At 38.6% G+C, this 11,614-nt stretch overlaps 1 protein-coding gene and 1 long non-coding RNA gene across 2 annotated transcripts in view; both read right to left on the minus strand.

Annotated features, from left to right (window-relative positions):
* LOC139961726 (putative helicase MOV-10) overlaps positions 1-814 on the minus strand; it is a 30,823-nt gene extending 30,009 nt beyond the window's left edge. Inside the window, exon 1 of the mRNA XM_071961160.1 lies at positions 709-814. The gene's annotated coding sequence lies outside the window, so the exon portion shown is untranslated. The remainder of the gene's footprint in view (positions 1-708) is intronic.
* An 8,490-nt stretch (positions 815-9,304) lies between these two features.
* Positions 9,305-11,433, minus strand: LOC139960951 (uncharacterized). The gene is made up of 2 exons (XR_011790671.1): positions 11,263-11,433; positions 9,305-10,085 (listed from the first exon to the last, which is right to left on the minus strand). It is a non-coding gene; the product is annotated as an uncharacterized lncRNA (long non-coding RNA).
* Between the last annotated feature and the right edge of the window lie 181 nt (positions 11,434-11,614).

The raw sequence follows: 11,614 nt of genomic DNA on the forward strand, positions 1-11,614 counted from the left end.
AGTAAACCGTGGACGTTCTTTTTATAATCAATAAGACCAATGTACCACCCCTTCGATTATTTTCTTCTATCCTAAGGTTATTCCACCTAACCCCCCCCCCCCCTTCTCTCCCCATGTGACAGTGAACATTCACGCTATACCCTATGGCTACTACGCAAAAGTGACGAATACTAGTCTGTGACAAGAAGAAACTTCAAAATTTAGTTCTAGCGTAGTGACGAATGTGTGACGAATATCTAAATTAACTGAAAATGACATGATTAACGACTAATATGTTTACACTAAAACTACTACTTTGTAAGAAATTTTTCATTCAGCAACAAATATGAGAACTCAAAGTTATATTTGTTATATTTAAAATATTGACAACTTTCGGTACAAAAGATCCTTTTTCAATTACGCTATACTATTTAGAGCGCGTTTTCTCAAAACTCACATTTTGAACATTCGTCACTACGCCAGAGCGGGGACGACTAGTAGTACTCGACTATGGTATAATGTGTTAAACGTGTGGTAGGCTAGATCTATTCTAGTATTTTGGTATTGCAACGAGGTCATTTGCATAACAATTGTTTGAAGTGTGATGTTCATCCCTCACGGTGATGCGTTTCGTTAATTCTCTGTTACGATCGAAATATTCCGCTAAATAACCAATCAGTTTAAGTGTTACACACGGCTGCTACTCCCATAAAAATGAAGAGAACTCACTTTTTTTGTTGACTCAGATATTTCTATTTTCAGGGATGTCGGAAGATTGGGAATATAATTCCGTACATTCGCCCACTTCAATCCACGTACGACGGCTGCACTGTGGCGATTACTTATCATGAACACGTCATACAACACGCTACTAATTACTATGCAAAGATAATGTAATAATAATTGACGGTTTGGGATTCCCCTAATATTTATATGGAACGCCGAATATATATATATATATATATATATATATATAAATATTATTACTAGCGATATCATAAAAAAAAATATGCTCGAGGGGGCGGTCTCCCCCTTCGCCCCCCCCCCCTTGGCTACGCGCCTGCGGTTAGAAATCTTTTGGAAACAGGCCAAATGGAAACCCAGTGAACCCATATCGATGTGGATCATATATAATCGTACGTACTTACACTCATACACAATAGATGTATAGACATTATGATAATAATCATGAGTAACAACTTGCTTTACGGTCACAGGTCACAGAAATGACCACGAAGTGTCATTTACCTCACGCAGCATGTGTTTGATGAAGTTTTAGCCATGCACCGCGAAATATGATTTGGATAAATAAAATAATCACACGCATTATTTTCTATTTATAGCCACAAAGAAAACTATGCCACCAAATATTGGGGGGATATTAGATATTAAATACCCCACCTAAAATATTAGGGGGGGCATGTCCGCCCCCCTCCATGATCGCCGCCATTGCCTACGCCCCACCCCTCTAATCGCTTCCCGATGAGTAACAAGACTTAATTAATGACCTTCGCCCGTAGTACCAAGACCTTGACAAAATCCGGCAAAACAGCACTTCATCGAAAAACAATTAAGTCGTCCCCGTTTTGGCGTAGTGGCGAATGTGCTTTTGGCTAAATTGAGTTAGATATTGTATTACCTATTTCGAGGGTGAAGAATCGGTTGAGCCGGGTTAGAAGTTTTAAAACTGTCTATTTTTTTAACTATTTTCTGACTGATTTTTGCCGAATGTCCACCTTAGGCCCACTCTCGTTTTCACGTACTGACGAATACTTTAGTCATTATAACTACTAAGTAACACAATTTGTCTAAGGTCCATGTGTTTTTGTATAACGACGAATATTACCCTTTGGAACAAGCCGAACATAACAACCTTGTCATACTGATTTGAGAACCAACTAACTGCCATTTGAAAACACTCAGGATTATGAGAAGGTAACATCTTTATTTATTTTCACCTCGTCTTTTAATTGATTAATGCAGCATTTCATACACGATAGCATAACTCGTGAAAACAGAATGGCCATTGGGTCAACAATAATATACCTGAATAGTAGCCTAATGTTATGATTTCAGTACATTCGATGCTTGATATCTGTTGCGCAAGTAGACAGTATAGACAAACAAATACCAGTATTATGACAAATTAAAAATGCAAACACCAGCTCATTTCCACTTTAGACTTCCTCCAGTCTTCAGTTTCATATATGAAGAAACGTTAAAAATGTAACATCTCCCTAAAGAAGTACGGTTTCTCTTAGCTGTTGGCGACTTTTGCTCATCACGAGCATTACTCTCGCCTTACTTATAACTACATTTATCTGGCTTAGTAATACCTAGTTACATAGTTGAAGGTCACATACTTTTACATGTAACTTTGGAAGGTACTACTAGCTAGCATAGTCATTCTTAAGTAGTTATTTTGCTACAAAGGACTAGGAGGAGGGGGGGGGGGGGCGTTTAGACCGAATTACTAGAAAATCTGTATAGCAACCTTCAGGTTTGACAGAACCTTGGATGTTTTCTTCCACAGGCTAAGAAGTCCAGGATCATAGGAGACCTTTTGGAAAAATAAACCAAGTCAGAATATGGACACACAACCAAATGAACATCACCAAACTGATACACCCTCAGCCCTGGTTTCCATACATTGGGATTGTTAATCCATAGGTTGCTCTACATAAGGAAGGAGAAGGCACTTAAGTGCATTCTCCTTTCTTATGTAGAGCAACCAGTAGTTACTGTTCCAGAACGGAAGTTGCAAGCCACTCGAAGAATCCATGTATTTTAGATTTCAAACGTTTGATTAATCCTTGATATTGTGTCTCATTTCGATTGTAAGGAAAGAATTATAACAAAGGGTCTTTTTCTTGACTTTTTAAATGCGTTTCATACTGTCTTGTCAAATCAATAAATGAAGGATCTTTTACGATTTATCAAAGAAACATGGCTAATTCATTGGCTGACACAATTTCTTCAAGGATGGTTGGATAAAAGGTTATCGGAAATATCGGAAATAAAGATTGGTGTGCCTTAAAGGGGGGGGGGGGTGGGTCCATTATCAACTATTTTATTTACTGTATATACTTATGAAATTAGGTCAAATTCACACATTTCTGTTACAAAATATGCCGATGATTCTGCTGTATCATGCACAATTCCTAAGAGCTCTGTTGAAACTGACCAATGAAATTATCAGTGTTCTGTTAATGACATAGCCTAGTTCCAACATGTGACGCAAGACTTTAATGCGTAACCCCCAAATATAAAGGAAATGTGTTTTGAAAATAAAAACATAAAACATGAAGGTCTCATTCTACCAAAATCGCCAAAAAAAACATATTACTGTTGAGGGATATAAGATGGCTAAAAAACTGAGTACTTGGGAGTATACATCGATGACAGTTTGAGCTTTTCTTGCCATGTATCAAGAAAAGTATAGTATCTAGTTTGGCTTATGTTGTGTCTTTCTTTAACAAAAAACCAAATATATATTAGTCGTTTGATCCATGCAGTGCCTGTCTGGTACCATTCATGTTGCAAAAAGACAAAGAAAAAGTAATGAAGGTTATATGTAATTTAGATTACAATATACTTTTAGAAAAAGTAAATGCTGCTGCAAGAACTGAATTTACAAGAATCATAGGCGTACGAGGCGGGGGGGGGGGGCAGGGGGGGCAGACTGCCCCCCCCCAAATTTCCAGAGGACAAGAAATTCTGGCAAAAGTCCTGAAAAATTCGGGCAGCCTTATAGAGGAGAAAAAAATATATATTTTTGTCTCCTCTTAGGCTGCCCGAATTTTTCAGAACTTTTGCCCGAATTTCTTGTCCTCTGGAAATATATATATATATATATATATGCAGTAGCTTGCCCGAATCTTTTTCAAATTTTTGCCCGACAATTCCATGATTTTCTTTATTTAGCATCATGATGCCCGAATATTTCCGTGTAACACCACCGTAAGCGCAGTTCATCTGGGCTACCACGCTTTTTGACGATCAATTTTTTTTCTAACTAGTCAATTGTATACCTGGACCAAGGGCAGCGGAACCGGGGGGGGGGCACAGGGGGCACGTGCCCCCACTTTTCCTCAGGTTAAAAATGTGCCTTTTTTCTACATGAGGTGCCTCAAGTGCCTCATTTACCAAATATTTGGGGAAGTGTAAATTTCTAAAACGTGAGATTATGAAATAAAGAATGTTTAGATGCAACTTGCAAGGCCTCAGAAGTGCCGTTTCCGGCAATCTGAGAGGCATTGTGTGCCAAAAATTTTCTTGTACGCTACGCGCCAACCGATGGTGGCGCTCCGCTTAGATAGTGTCATGGGAACTTTCGGGCACAAAAAGTTCTGCCCCCCCAAACTGAAATGGTCCCGTACGCCTATGACAAGAATGGTTATAACTATGGTTATATGGTTATACTGGCTATGGTTATACCTAGCTATATCAGTGGCGGAACTAGGGGTATTGGTCAGGGGCGAGAATGGTCTGTAGGTGCGCTTTCGACACTATCTAAGCGGAGCGCCACCACAGGTTGGCGCCGCATAGCGTACATAAAGATACTCCCTAGATCGCCGGAAATGACCCTTTCCAACACACTGATCATGGAGCGGTGTATAACGTACACTGCATGCCGACTTAAAGTTTCGTGTTTATTACTATTTCAGCCACTGCGAGTGGCGTATCGTCTAAAAATGGATCGAAAACGGGCCGTACAGTTCTTGGAAATAGTTTCGTACAACGGAAGTGCCGATAAATTAAAGGCCGCCGTTAGAGCATTTTGTCAGAGAATTACACCAACAAAATGTGACACTGAATGTAAATAGGTAGATGAGAGCGCAATAAAAAAGTCAATAATCGCGAATAATTAAAATTTGGTAAAAAGCTAAAGAGGGCGCCAGCAGTCCATTTGAGTCCATCAGGGGGGCATCCCCCCCCCCCCCGACTGTATGGACGCTCCGGCACTGGGCTGTATACCAGAGGGTGCACTTGGTTTCAAAAGTTAGTGGAGGGGAAATATTTAGGAAGGAGATTCTAGACTTACGCAGGCAGGGCATGAAACTTTAACAGAGGAGCGTCTTGTGTCCGGAGAAGTGGTCTAATTCTTGACTCAGCGAACCTTAAAAATGCCACAACTGAAAGTTCCCGCCCTGAAGTTTACTTGGCACATTTTGCTGGAATGTTACAGTTCTCGAATAATGTTCATTTAGTAATGTAGGCAATCTACAGGCGTCGGCTGTTACTTTACTTATCCCAAAACGCATCTCTTGATCAGTTACGTGATTGGATGATTCATGTACCTTAATATATTACTTAATGTATATGTAGTCCACGCATGTACTATATGAAAATCTGAGATATATAAAGAAACGGAATCGTCTTTCCCCGTAACTAATTTACTACAAACATTTCTCGTTGAGTTATTCAGCCATCGAAATAATATAAATGCAAACGTAATCGGAAAACAAGTTACACAATTATCCTTTGTTAGACTGCATGTTTAACTTTTTTGAGGTCCAATGTCCAATAACAGCTTTCTTTCGACTTTCCTACAGTTTGAGTTATGTCTACTAGGACCATAGGCGAGCTACGTAAGTATCCGATCGAACAGAGGGCGAAATGTTTTGTATACAAAAGAGCTAACACGTACACAAGGTAGCAGACCATTACAATACTTCAAAATAAAATAAAACTGTTAGCAAATTGTTTATCCACTAGAGAGCCTGTGTAGGAGAATGTGTAAAATTAAGTTGGCCTGATGTTTCGATCCTAGCAGCATCTTCTTCAAATGCTTTTTTTTTAACCTTTGAAGAAAATCCTGCTAGGATCGAAACATCAGGCCAACTTACTTTTACACATTACAATACTTGAATACAATCAAACCAATGTTGTATAGTTGATTATCTTAGATCTATTTAAAGATTACCTTCAAGGGGCCAGGCATAAACAATTTTTTTTGAAAACCTTATTAGTTTTATTGCAAGTAGTTTGATTAATATATTCTGTAAAATTTGTAGAAGATTTAAGAAAGAGGTAGCTTACACATAAACTTTAAATTGCATGAGAAAGTTGAGAATAGATAAAAAGAAAAAAAAACATTTGAATCGCTGTTTCAGTTAGAAGGGTACGTGTTTCTAGTATGATAGAAAATACCAATGAACCTTAAGTAAACGTTATATAGATCAATTATATATGTTGCTACCATGATAAACTCGGTAAAATTGCATGCGGACTCGGATATACTGGATCAGAGTCATAAATGGCCATAATGTCTATCGACTGGATTCAGCAGTGCCATATCTCAATGTCCAGAGCCGTATATAGAGAGAGTTTGGCCAACCATGTAACCGATTTGGATTGGTCGAGAGGGACAACGCCCACACAGGGGGGTAAAATAGGTCCACTTGAAAACTTTATAGCAGGCGACACGCATACTCACAGTGTATAGACTATCGTTTGTGTACACGAAAAAAGTACGAAATTATGAATAAAATGGTGCTGGGGATGCTGCAATCGGTCAGAACATGGATATTGTTGTTTGATTTTCCGACTGACCATGAAAGAAGAGGATTTTTTTGGAAGTAGAAAGAACAAATGGAGATCTAATGAAAAAAAGTCTGTGTAGCCTAGGCCCATAGCCATAGTGTAATACGAGTAATGTACAAGCAATGCGAGAATTTTACGTTCAGACTGGTTTCTGTAATTAGGCCTACATTCATGGCCATTCTCTCTCGTTTTACGATCCACAAATTTTCGATTTCATTATGCCAGCTCTCCTAATCATAGGCATGGCAGTTTCAGTCGCACATATAGCTATCCTAATTCCGGGACAAACTAAAACGAATGACAGCGAATGACCGAATGACAATTGACTTTGTACAGGGTAAATTATCATTTGCGAATGACAGCGAATGACAGCAAATGACAACGAATGACAACGAAGGACGGCGGTGAGAAGAGATAGAATGAATAACGGAGTGGAGTAAATGCGGTTATTGGTTTTCTGCGCAAAAATGATTTGAGGAAAATCGCATGGTTGTAGGGTTTTGGTGTAATTTACGGATAGAAACCACAGGAAAGATTTTGTGTGAGAATGCGCTTGAGTGCGGTGCTTTTACCTCTGTAGATTTATATAGAAAGATAACTGAAGCCGTTTCAAGATTATAGTATTGTTAGTTTCTAACAATTAATATCGAAAAAATGACGTTAAATTTACTTTTTAAAATCAGACTTACAATTTCGCTTGCTATAAGGTGCGTTTTTATCTTGTCCCGGTACTATACTAGATCTAGATACCCACGAAGTCTGAACTATATCCAGTTGAAGCAAATGTCTGTGCTGTCATTATACTGTCATTCGTTTTAGTTAACGCAATTTTTTAGTGTGTACAACATATTGTCATTCGTTACGTGTAACGCAATTGTCATTCGTTTTAGTAACACCCCTAATTCCTAGTTATTGTATGCCTAGCCTAAAAAAGTATAACTTTTAGTTTAATGTAAAAGGGTGGGCTAGGCATAACGTAAAGCCCTAATCCTAAGTTAATCCCGAAGCATAAGTTAAGCCTGGGCTTAGTTAGACCTGGACCATTCTTGCTATTACTACAACTGTTATAGCACATTACATAATATGGCACAGTATAAGGCCCAATTAAACTAGGCCTAAGGAAAACAAAGTAGCCTAGGCCTAAACTAGTTAGGCTAGGTCTATACTCATTGGCAACTTGTGTACACATACAGGCCTAATTATATAGACCCTTTAAGTATGCCATAAACAAGTGCCCAAATGGTTAAATGATCTTGGTTTGTGATAATTGTCAGCATTGGCCTAGCCTTTTTAGGCTAACATGAATTCAGCCTAACTTTTTCTTCTTTAAAAGTATAGCCTAGACCTTGGTTTAATTTGGATGCAGTCAACTATCATTTATCAAAGTAGCAGGGGCCTAGGCTACATTTCAAAGACCACTAGGCCAAGGCTAATTATGGTACTGGTAGACTAGCCTTAGTTATGCTTATTGCAAAGACTACCCTACACTCTTGTCTTGGTCACTGAATTATCTTAAGAGCCCTGTCACCACATGTTGATAAAATATTGCGTAGGCCTAGCTTGGGCAATGCTCGGTTTTGTTTGACTGTTTTAAAGCAACACTTGAATTGATTTGAAAATTTAGTGTTAACTGGTATTTCATTAAAAAGCAAAACTGTCTGTGCATTCCAACGGAGTGCAAATTAAGAGGGGGGGGGGGGGGGATGCAGAATGATACACCTTTCAAGTTTTAACACATTATAAATGCACTTATGCCAGAAACTCATTGCATCAGTAACTCCTTATTCCCCTAATTGACACCCACATTGACGATTGAAGTTAAAAAAAATCTTTTAAAATTATCTTTAGACAGTAAATTACAACTCCCTGAATTTCAGGACTTTTTTTACAAATCAAAGGTGACATGTGCTCTGAAGAAAAACTCCTAACATAAAAAGCCACAGTTAGCAGACTGTGATAAAGACGAACCTGGTGAGTGACTATTAGACTGAAATCCAGTTCCTGCAACCACAGCAATAAAGTCTTTGTTTTAATCAATGCACTTGTGTGTTTGAAACTTTCAAATGGACACTCAATGGCAGTTGGTTAAGATATAAGGTTTTACCTTCATCATGGAGAGTTGAAGGGAATCTGCCTCATCATCTGAATAATGGACTCAAGGATAGCATCAAATCATGATTGGATAATAATTTTGAGCAAGTAAATATCTGGCAATTTGAAAGTTTGTATTATTTTTTTACATATTATTTAAGCTGTTTAGCTCACACACAAGCATATGATCAAGTGACAACAACCGATGCAGTATATTCAAAGGTATTGAAGACTCGCCCTAAACCGCATGCCGCACTATGAAAAAGTTTACTTTCCGTTGCTTGCAAGTGAAGTTTTTTTTGTGTCGCCACAAAATGCAGACAGTAATGAAACCTGATACCTTGTTATCTTTTATCTAGACCTGAGATGTCCACGCTGCTATGTGCACTGTGTTTTGGGTATTGACCGTGATGTTTGTATTGACTGTACACTAATGTCTATTTACAGATGGTAGCAAGCTGTGTGTGTATTTTCTGGGATCAATGGTGGTGTCTAACACTTCTGTTACACCGCATTCGAAACTAGGTCAGATAACGGGCATGAGACGTTTCTTTGTGCGGGAGTCTTCACACCCTTTAAGGAGAAGTATTTATATCCCATTAATAGAGAAAGAATTATGTTTCAATTGGTAGCATGCAACTTTAAATTTTGCAAACATTAGATACAATCAAACAAATGACAAGGTTCATTTACAAGGTAATCTACTGCCCTATATTTCACATTAATCTGTCACATCAGAAGGTCACAGCTTTCAATAATTATACAAACAAACTCCCTTGATGGGTGCTTGGTTAGATTCCTGCAATTTTCAAGTTTATCAATGTAATAAGTTCTGAATGTGGCAATGTGGAGAACTTTGGGATAATCCGTGGATAAGACTGCCAGACTATCAACAAGATTCCACATCCATGCAACTCCAACTGCTTCCTTCACCTCCTTGCAGATGTACCACATGTCCAAAAAAAAGTCAGCATTGGTTAATGTAATTAAAATCTGGCTTCCTCCTGAGCTGGCAAATACACATGAATTGTCAAGTACAGAGGTCAGCATGAAACCACTGAAAGATCTTCTCAGCTTTCAAGAAAACAAAGACTTGAAGCCAAATTGACAGAGGTCACACTTATACCATTCCACTCTCATAAGATGAAGGTATCACACACACTTCATTTTGCTTCTGCGATGCAGTGCCTGATAGACTGTGAGGGTCACCCAATGGATGTTTTAACAACTGCCTGGTATATAGAGCTCTGCAACAGATAATTCATCCTGATGACGAGTCGTCATCCTGTCATGGCCTTGAGCAAATTGAACCCAGTTCAACACAAAGCAGCTATTGAATTCTTGTCTAGGTACTGTCAAATCCACATCACCATCATTGCTGGTTCCAGCTAAGCAGACCATAATAAAAGAGTACAATGAGGGTTGTTTAATTCACCCAACAGAGCTTGCATTCCAGTACCTTTGGGCAGCTGAAAAGATATTCAGAAATTGTTATATGAGTGTGTTTGTATGCATGCATATGTGTGATTTTCTTGCTTTACAGAACAGCTCCATTTTGATAAGCTATGTAACGTGGAAACCTGCCAATCATATGTTTGAAATAGGACAGGCTGAAACGATTCTTAAATGAAAAGCTTAACGACTTCTTGCATTTTGATACATCACTGTTCAGGTTAGGCCAGTAAGGGCAGTATGAAGAATAAGTAACAATTAATAATTATCATTATGGCCATTTGCTGTCTGCATAATAACAAACTGAATGATGTCATCAGCCCTGTGCTCAGTTGACAGAACTGACAAGTAGGTGCACTATGTCAGTGTGATCCATGAAACCTTATTAAGGAAATGACCGTATAGTATATATGTTAATGGAAAATACATAAGCTACAACATACACCAGTATTCAGTTGTTGCAGGGTTTTTTTTTCTCGACAGACCCATTCAATCTATTGCACCTACTATAGCCTAGTACTACATTCCTGAGATTTAACACCACAATATCAGTCTTAGGTTTGCCACAGACTCCCAACTATTGCTAACTCTACACTCAAGTATATAGTTTAGTTAGTAGAAAAAAGGACCAGAAGAGACACTCAAGTCCCCATTAAGGACCCTACGGCTATATGAGAGGAATAAAACCGAGGACATCAAATGTCATACCCAATTACAATGCTTAATGTACTCATCCAAAGCATTTTTAAACCCATTCACACTACTTGCAATTCAACCTCAGTCAAACCATTCCATCCATTCACAACCCTTGTATTAGACTTTAGAGAAAAAGTTATGCCGAATATTAATCCTACTTTGTAACTTCTGGAGTTTAAGACAATGACCTCTGGTACAACTACTTTTGGCAAACCTGAGAAAAGATCAGTGAAGCATAAATTGTCATTTTATGTGCAGGCCTACTCTATTTAATTGAAGGATCTATTAATGTAGGCCTGATGCTTTAGTTGTGCGTCTGTAATCTAGCCTAGCCAGGACTGTGATGTGTGCTTTTCGTTTGTATGACTAAAGTAGGACTAGTAGTATGAGGCGTAAAATAAACAAGTGTAATGACAGGTTTTCAGCTAGTTTTCTATGCATTTCAGGTGTGAAGATAAACGTAAATGTCATTAACTAACGCATACTCTAATTCATTACCGGATATCCATTTTGTTCCTCGTATGCCTGTCAAAATCTGACATTCTGAGTCGCTTCGTTTGTTCTCAACGAGCACAGTGTGCAAAGCTGCTATATATTGTGTGTGGTGTTTTTCGTGTTTCGCGCAACTGGTAACGACAACTGGACCTATTTTGATGCCCATGGTTTGCGTGTGACGTCACAAATCGCCAGTTGGCCAAACTCTCTCTATATACGGCTCTGTCAATGTCAGCTGAGTTGGAATGCCTATTAGAAATGGACTGGTACAATCAGTCCTGAGAGGAGACGGAAGTAAATAGTTCTCCTATAATATCAGGCAGGGTAGCTGTTACAGTATTGCTTCGATCACTAA

Source organism: Apostichopus japonicus, chromosome 20 (genome assembly GCF_037975245.1).
Source record: "Apostichopus japonicus isolate 1M-3 chromosome 20, ASM3797524v1, whole genome shotgun sequence".
In the NCBI taxonomy this organism is placed as follows: Eukaryota; Metazoa; Echinodermata; class Holothuroidea; order Aspidochirotida; family Stichopodidae; genus Apostichopus; species Apostichopus japonicus.